Source organism: Motacilla alba, chromosome Z (genome assembly GCF_015832195.1).
Source record: "Motacilla alba alba isolate MOTALB_02 chromosome Z, Motacilla_alba_V1.0_pri, whole genome shotgun sequence".
In the NCBI taxonomy this organism is placed as follows: Eukaryota; Metazoa; Chordata; class Aves; order Passeriformes; family Motacillidae; genus Motacilla; species Motacilla alba.
This window is the reverse complement of record NC_052046.1, coordinates 20,709,518-20,717,249: the sequence shown is the minus strand read 5'-3', so window position 1 is coordinate 20,717,249 and position 7,732 is coordinate 20,709,518. Positions and strand designations below refer to the sequence as shown.

Sequence of the window (7,732 nt, the reverse complement as noted above, 5' to 3'; positions counted from 1 at the left end):
GAAGACAATAAAAGAAAAATCAATTAAATTATAAGATGCAATCCCTGTCTCTCAAGTACCCTAAGCCACAGAGCTGGGGACTTCTATCAGGGGAGGTATAAGTACAAGCTGTCCTGTTTCCTTTGCAAATACTCACAAATGACTGCTGTGGAGGGAAAGGCAGATAACTGGATAACCTAGGACAGTTGTTCTCAGATTATGCTCTAAATAATTCTTAATGTGAGATTGAATAGCTTTTAAGGAGTATTTTTTAACTTCTCTAGCTTCTAGGATAAATTACATTTTTACGCTAAGGGTGTGTGGAGGTACAATTGAATTATTGCAATGCTTTCTTATAACCAAATCTGTGAATTAGTATGTCTCTTTTTAAAAATTATTTATATTTTTAATGTGGGAATACATTTGCAATCATGGAACTCTGTGTGAGCTGCATAGTTGCACAACTGCATGCATTAGGCCTGAAAACAGACAGTTCACAGGGATCAGGAAGAATCTTCTCTCATTTCTCTGCAGGAGACAAATGGCTGTATTCCCCTAAGGTGCCTGGGATTGGCTATAACTGCAGATAATTTACCTGACAAGTTTGAGCAATGCTTACAATATTCACAGAGGATTTGTCTTTCTTAGCTGTTTGACCTAAGTGTCCTACTCAAATAATCAGTGTCATGCCAGTAATCATATTTGCAAAGGAAATGGATTTTTTTTCAGGTTAGAGTTACAGATAAGAGAGACTTCTTGAAGAGGTAGTCTGTAGCTTACATCTGCATTAATACATTAAATAAACATGGCTTTTTTATTGCACTGAGTACTACTGGCACAGATCTTGTGTACACACTACTAAGCTGGCGTCTCTGAAACTGATTAGTTTTGTATGTTTTGTCTGTTAAGAATCACGGCCATCTCCACAACTTTTCATGGGAGTTCTTTGAGATCTGTTGTTTTCATGGGCCAAATCTGTACAAGGAGCACTTCTTAAAAAATTGTGATAGAGTTTTAAAAAGTTTGATAAGGCAAATAGTAGAATTTCAGTGTGATACCTTTCACTTTTTGATACAGTGTACTAGTATATTTTAGCATGCTGCCTGTATATCCTGCCAAAAAAAGACGAGGATTTTTTCTTTTTAAGGTGTCCTTGTATGGTGCGCTAGCCGTTTGATCCATGGCATGACAGGAGTGTACTGCTGCTCCAGTCCTTGACCAGCCTGTTGAACAGATAATGGTCTGTCTGTCTGTGCAGTTTCCTCCTGGCTGATGTGTCAGTCAGAGTTGTCAGTGACAGTTGTACATTCATCATGCATTTCCTGTCTGTCTGTGCAGCTCTTCAGCAGCCCCACAGGAATACCCAGCAGTCCCAGACCACTTCCCCATCTGCCTCATGAAATGACTTCTGATTTCTTCAGAGCAGGCATGGCCATGTAATCAACCATCTTCCCTCCTACCTCTTTTACATTCCACTTCCCCACTGTGGTCACATTTCAGGGGCACTGCACCCACTTTATTAGGAGTTATATGATCTTCTCTTTTGGCTTGGGCACAGATTTTTCTTGGCTGTCTCAAAATGGTCTGGCTGCCATCTTATCCCAAGTTATTTACCTATGTAGCTGTGTTCTTTCATTCAACTTTTGCTTGGTGTCCCTTTTACACCCTCTGTTAGCGAATTGAACCAACATTTTTGCAGTTGTCATAATTGTGACTGTTTTCATAATCTTTAATGGTTGGTTGAGATAATTGTTGGCTTGAGACTCTACCTTTTGGGTCTCTTTAGCTCCTTAATTATTTACTAGGCTCCTGGTGATCAAACAGCACCTTTGTGCTGCTTTTTTTTTGGGTGTGGGCTTTTTGTTTCATTTTATTTGGTTTTTAGCTGCCTTTTTTTTTTTTTTTTTTTAATTTCCTATAGCAATTAGACCTATCTAATCTCATGGGCAGTCTTGATGATTTGTATTTTCAGAGGTTTCTTGTCTTAAAATTACTAGCTGTCAAGTATTACATCTGTAGCCTTCTGCATTTGGAACCCAGCATCTGAGAACTAAATGGATTCCTTGAAGGTTCAAAATAAAGTTAGAAGAAGTGGTATCAAAAGCAAAAAAAAAGACAAATTGGTCTATTTTTAAACATATAGAGAAGCAAATGATGGAAGCAAGCAATTTGGTTCATAAGTATGCTGTGAGCTTTCAGACAAATCACAAGGAGAAACCATTCATATGAAAGTAATAAGATGAAAAAATTGAGCTGGAAGATGATGTAGATAAAGTCATTAGACTGAATTTGTTTTCAAAAGTTAAAAAAAATTATTCCTGGTAAACTGGGAGCTAGGAGAGCGTATGAATATCCTTACAGGAAATTAGTAATTGTCTATAAAATTTGAATAATTTGAATATTTAGTGATGGCATATTTAGAACATGTTACTACTCAGGTATGTTCTTGCAAAAATATTGGTGTATTGGAAAATAAAGTTATCTTTTCCTTAGTTTTATTATCTAATTTAAGTTTCATTAGCATCATATTTTCTTAAAAATGCTAGGTTATGCATAATGAAGAACACCCACTTCCCAGCAGAAACTGAAGAATACTGTGGTCTTTGTTTTTCAAAAATATAACAGAAGCAAGGGACTTAATTCGTGTAATTCTCTCATGTCACAGTTCTTTGTGTAGGTGAGGGGTAACTTCAGATTTATTCCTGTAGGACAATGATTTGACCATCAGGAAAGTTTTCGGCTCTGCTGAAGTCAGCGACAACATTTTACTTGAGTTGAGTGGAATTGGCTTTATTCTCAAACATCCATTTTACCTAAGGATGTATGTCTTTAATTGTTTTTCCTTGCTGCCATTGGATATTAAAAAGCAGAAGACCTGTGTATTTCAGAGACTTTTTTCCATTCAGTTCTCAATTATGTTCTAAAGAATTTAGTCAGGGTTTTCTCACTAAACAAGACTGAGTCACCTACTTTCTCTGAGGAACAAATTTTGCTTGAACTTCAATAGGATTAGGTTCAGACATTCTCCTGAACACAGAAATAAGAAGTTTGGTTCCTTAATTATGTAAAAGGTAGGACATGTTCAGTAAAAATCCTTCTTTTACTCTGAATCCATTTCATCTTGGAACTTAGGGACATTTCAAGAGAAATAAGAATGCTTTTTTATAAGAATGTTTTCTGTAAGAATGCTCATTTGGTTACCTTCCCCTCCTCCTGACAACAAATGGAAAATCAGTGCACATTTGAACCACCTTGGTGAAATTAATGCACATGAACATTTAAGTTCAAAATTATAGCTTAATCCCACAAACTGCTCCACACTCAGTACCCTTTAAAAATCAAAGGAATTCCATGTGGTCACAGCAGTCTGCATGCATAGAGAGTTGATTGGATTTGTTCCAAATTTTAAGCTTTGTTATTTTGTCCATGGATTTGGCTTGCAGACAGACCATAACTCTTTTAGCAGTGAAAGGTATATATCTTGTGATCAGACTCCTATGTGATAGCAGTCCTTACGGTATTTTTAACAATGTCTGGTGGCCCAAAATGAGTAACTATTTGGGTTTAAAATTAAAGCATAAAGATGGTATATTTTCATATTTTTTTTCATTTGGCTTTCTAAAGAGTAGAAATTATACTGAAGCATAGTATGCTTCAGAAATCAAGGAAATCAGTATAAATCCTTGAAAATAAATAGCATTGTGGAAGTGTACTTTTATCACTATCCATATTATAGGATTGCATATTCAAAATATGAAGGTGTAATTAATGAATTGACTGCTGCATGACCACAGCTATTTTAGAAGCTATGCCACAAAAAACATTTTAATTTCATTGCTAGCTCCAGATATTTACATATAAATTACACAAAAACTCATTAGCTTCTGTGTTTGAAAGATTATATCTACAATGACAAAAATTTTCCTTTAAAGAAATATTTTAGCTTTTTGCAGAAATGGGTTGTTAGCACATATTCTTAAGATACACTATAATTATGGAAGGATAATGAGAAGGGCACTATAATGACAGTTCATAAGATGTTTTTGAAAAATGGCATAATAATTAAGAGTTCAGTTTTTTAAATAGAACCAAAGTCTAAGTAGTACATCTTACACTTAATATTGTTTAGTTGGTAAGTGCGAGACCATAGGAGGCTTCGAATTATGTTGGATAAGTAAAACTTAGGGTTTAAGAATCAGTAGCAGTCTGTAGCCATGCTGCTGTAACTTTGTAAGAGAATGGTAGACTGCTTTATGGAGCTGGTGATTACAAAGATCCACTTTAACAATTTTTTTCTTGCTGGCAGGTGTCCCACTGGCCTGAGGCCAGCGGCTGTGAGTGTACTGCAGCTTGTGGTTTACACCAGAGTGTAGAAAAGGCCGACACCAGCTGGTTGCACATGATTAAACTGATTGCGGTCTGACAACTTGGACTGTGATACAGATATGTGATAAATATACAAAGTATCTTACAAACCTGATTCACTGACATACTTTATCTACTTTTTTTTCTTAACAGATATGATATCTGCACGTATAAAAACAAGCCTTGTGGAACACTGGGTAAGATTATAAAGAGAAATTTCAGCTCATATTTGCTGTTTCCTGGCTTTATACTTAGCTATTGGTTTGTTGACTGATTAGATATTTTTAAGTTTGTATTTTCAAAGTTTTGCAGTTTATTAAACATGAAAAATAAAAGATAATCTAGGTGAATTTTGGCTTTGATACATTGCTGGGAGTTTGAATTGTGTGGGCTGGTGCTGTGTATTTTATCTCTGACAGCTGTAATACTGATAAAAACTAGCAGATGACTCAATTTTACTTCTTACAGAAGAGAACTTGCTGTTTATTTCCATTTACTGGTGTCCATAATCTCGTTAAAAAAACAAGTAAAAATCCTCAGGAAGGTTATAAAACTACCCCCATAAACCTTACAAAAAGGTTTACAAAAAAAGAAATGGACTTTGAGGTTTACACTGTTGCTGTGTTGTACACAGCAAGTACAGCTTCATGCTTTTCCTTTCACAGACTTAGAAAAAAATAGCACAGTGATAGAAGATACATTAACATTGAAATTAGTTAAAACAGTGCTCTGACGATGGAGAAGTGCACATGTGAACCTTAGGTTAAGGATGGAGAGCTATTGTTCTCTCCATACCTAAATATGTCACCAGTAGTTATTTCCTACAATAAATAACTATAGATGACCTGTAACTATAGGTTGTTGCCTCCAATGGTGCTCTAACATATAAAGGGAACATTATTCAAAGATTACATAACACTTGTTTGGATTTTTTTTTTGTTTGCATCCTTTCATAAGCCTCTTTCTTGAAGGTGATTAAAGACAAAACTCTAATTCAGCTAGTTCATATTATTAATACTTTTCTCATTCAGAATTCATGAATGTACTTGCATTGTTTTTCCGTATATTTCTGTATATCACTATTACTGATAGCTTTAACCCATGTTAATTTTTTTCTGTAAGTCTCACAAGTCAGTACAATGCTTCTGGCAGAGGGGTGTAGTTTACATGGGGAAAGGTACCAGAATTTTTCCTGCTATAAACATGAACAAAACTACAGCATGCTCTAGTAAAAGGCAAATTGCTGATGAATTTCCAAGTGTAACTGATTTTATTTGACATTGGAGGTTATGAAACTGAGGAGATGATGTCTTAGAAGTGGCTTTGCAAGTGTTAAAAAAAGAAAGGTTGAAAGAGAATACGTTCATGCATGAAGTATTTGATATTCTTATATGATATTTTTGACACAGATCATTAATGTACTAACTCTTACTCTATCAGATTTTGGCATAAAGGCAAATTTTGCTTCACTTGAATCCGATGTAACAGAGGATAGATTTGGCAAATACTTTATAAAACAAAAAGTTTAATTAAAAAAAATTAAATGTAAGAGTCACATATGGTATCGGTTCCAGCTTACAGTTATAGAGGTCTTGGCAACAAAACGATGACAATTTTTCTGCATTATAGGCATTTAACTGGAGAAGAGACAAGGCCCTGTAGTCCTCTTTTGCAAGGCATTTGATATGCTTAAGTAGTGCTGACATCCAATAACTAAAGTTAATCTCATATATATATATAGAGGAGTCTGTGGAAAAAAGTCACAGAGAGGTCTCAGAAAGTCAAAAGAAACCTGATTAATTGGTATTCTAGGAAGAGACAGAAGTAAAAGATTTAATGTGGCGTAAACATCTGTATCCTATTTCAGCCACCTGAGGCAGGGAACCTTTCATAGAACCCCTTAGAAAAGATCTCAGACGTCTGTGAAGTGTGTCTTTGGCTCTATTGAAGGACAAGTCGTTTTAAAGTCTGAGTCACTGACTGAGCTCTTAGCTTGATCTCTGTCACTTTCTGCAAGCGTGGTATGGAGTTATTTTACTGCAGTCTTCTCATTTGCTGAAGCAAGTCCTCAGTTATAAGACCTGAAGATTGAGATGACTTTATCATTCAAATACGGTGGACTTTGCGGGGGAGCATGACAGTTGTATATATATGTATTGCCATGTTGTATTCAGAATTCTTCAATTAGGACACCATGGGTGAGCTATAATTATTGCATTTTTTGCAAGTTCCACACTGCAAACTCTCCAGACAGACAGTGTCAGTTTCTGCCCATGTCAATTAGGCTATCAGAGTAGTTTTGCTTTGTCCAAACTAGATTTGTTTGGAAGAAAACATAGAACAGATACCCTGCAAATTCTCTACATATGCCTACAGGAGACCTGAGATCACCCATGGGTTTTCAGGAAGCTTTGAGCCACATGTGCAGGGATGTTCTGCCTTCAGGATTCAACTAGTCCAGAATGGCCAAACCAGCATGCAAAGATATGTGAAGAGTCTCAACTTGAGTGCTCCAGTGTGTTGATCCACTCCTATGGCTTCAAATTAATTGCTAATGTGGACAAAACAGGAAGCACTTGTCATATTATGATTTCCTTACTGTTAGTCCAAATAGAATAATTTGAAGTCCTTACTCATCTAAATAGTTTGCTTTCTCTCTTCCCTACTCCCTGTTCCATTCCCCTCATCCCTCCTCCCTGTTCCATTCCCCTCATGTCTCAACCAAAGCTAAGCTTTTTCAATTTTTTTATTGTTATTTTTGGGGTAATTTGGATTTTATTTATTTATTTATTTATAACATATTATTTTTTATTTCTTTTTTTTTTTTTTTGGAAATGTAGTTAACTCAGCAGGTAACTTCCTTAAAGAAAGGTTTGCTGCTTCTTTCAGATCAGTAATCCTAGGGGAGAAATATATTAAATAAATCTGATGTTTAAAGCTTTCTCTGATGACCCTAAATTATGACTGAAGTATGTTCTGTAATAATCTGTTGCTGAAAAATGTGTAAGATACAGAAGAGCCATAGTCAGTAAATGCCAGTGGTGTTCTCTCTCTGAAGAAAGTTTTTAAAAGCCCTTGTAACACAATAAGGTTTTAATGCTAGAAGATAATGGGTGATAAATGGACAAGACTTCCATGCTTAAATGCTTGCTTGTTATGAACGTGTCTCCTCTTTTCACTGATGCATTCAGTTTTGTTTTTTTAATTTTTTTTAACGTACCATGTGAGGTTTTTCATAGCTAAAAAAGTTGCTTGTATGTTTTTATGAACCCACTAAACTTAAACAGATTTCTTTAGAAAAATAATGTGGATACATTTTGCTTTCTTCAGGCACAAGAATGTTAAAATAGAAATGCTTTCTTGAATTCCCTCTCCTGGCTCAAGTTAC

The 7,732-nt window shown here is 35.5% G+C and overlaps 1 protein-coding gene across 1 annotated transcript in view; it reads left to right on the top strand.

Annotated features, from left to right (window-relative positions):
- Nucleotides 1–3,865: 3,865 nt before the first annotated feature.
- The window catches only part of ADAMTS6 (ADAM metallopeptidase with thrombospondin type 1 motif 6), an 87,558-nt gene continuing 83,691 nt past the window's right edge, over nt 3,866–7,732 (top strand). Inside the window, exon 1 of the mRNA XM_038124426.1 lies at nt 3,866–4,541. The gene's annotated coding sequence lies outside the window, so the exon portion shown is untranslated. The remainder of the gene's footprint in view (nt 4,542–7,732) is intronic.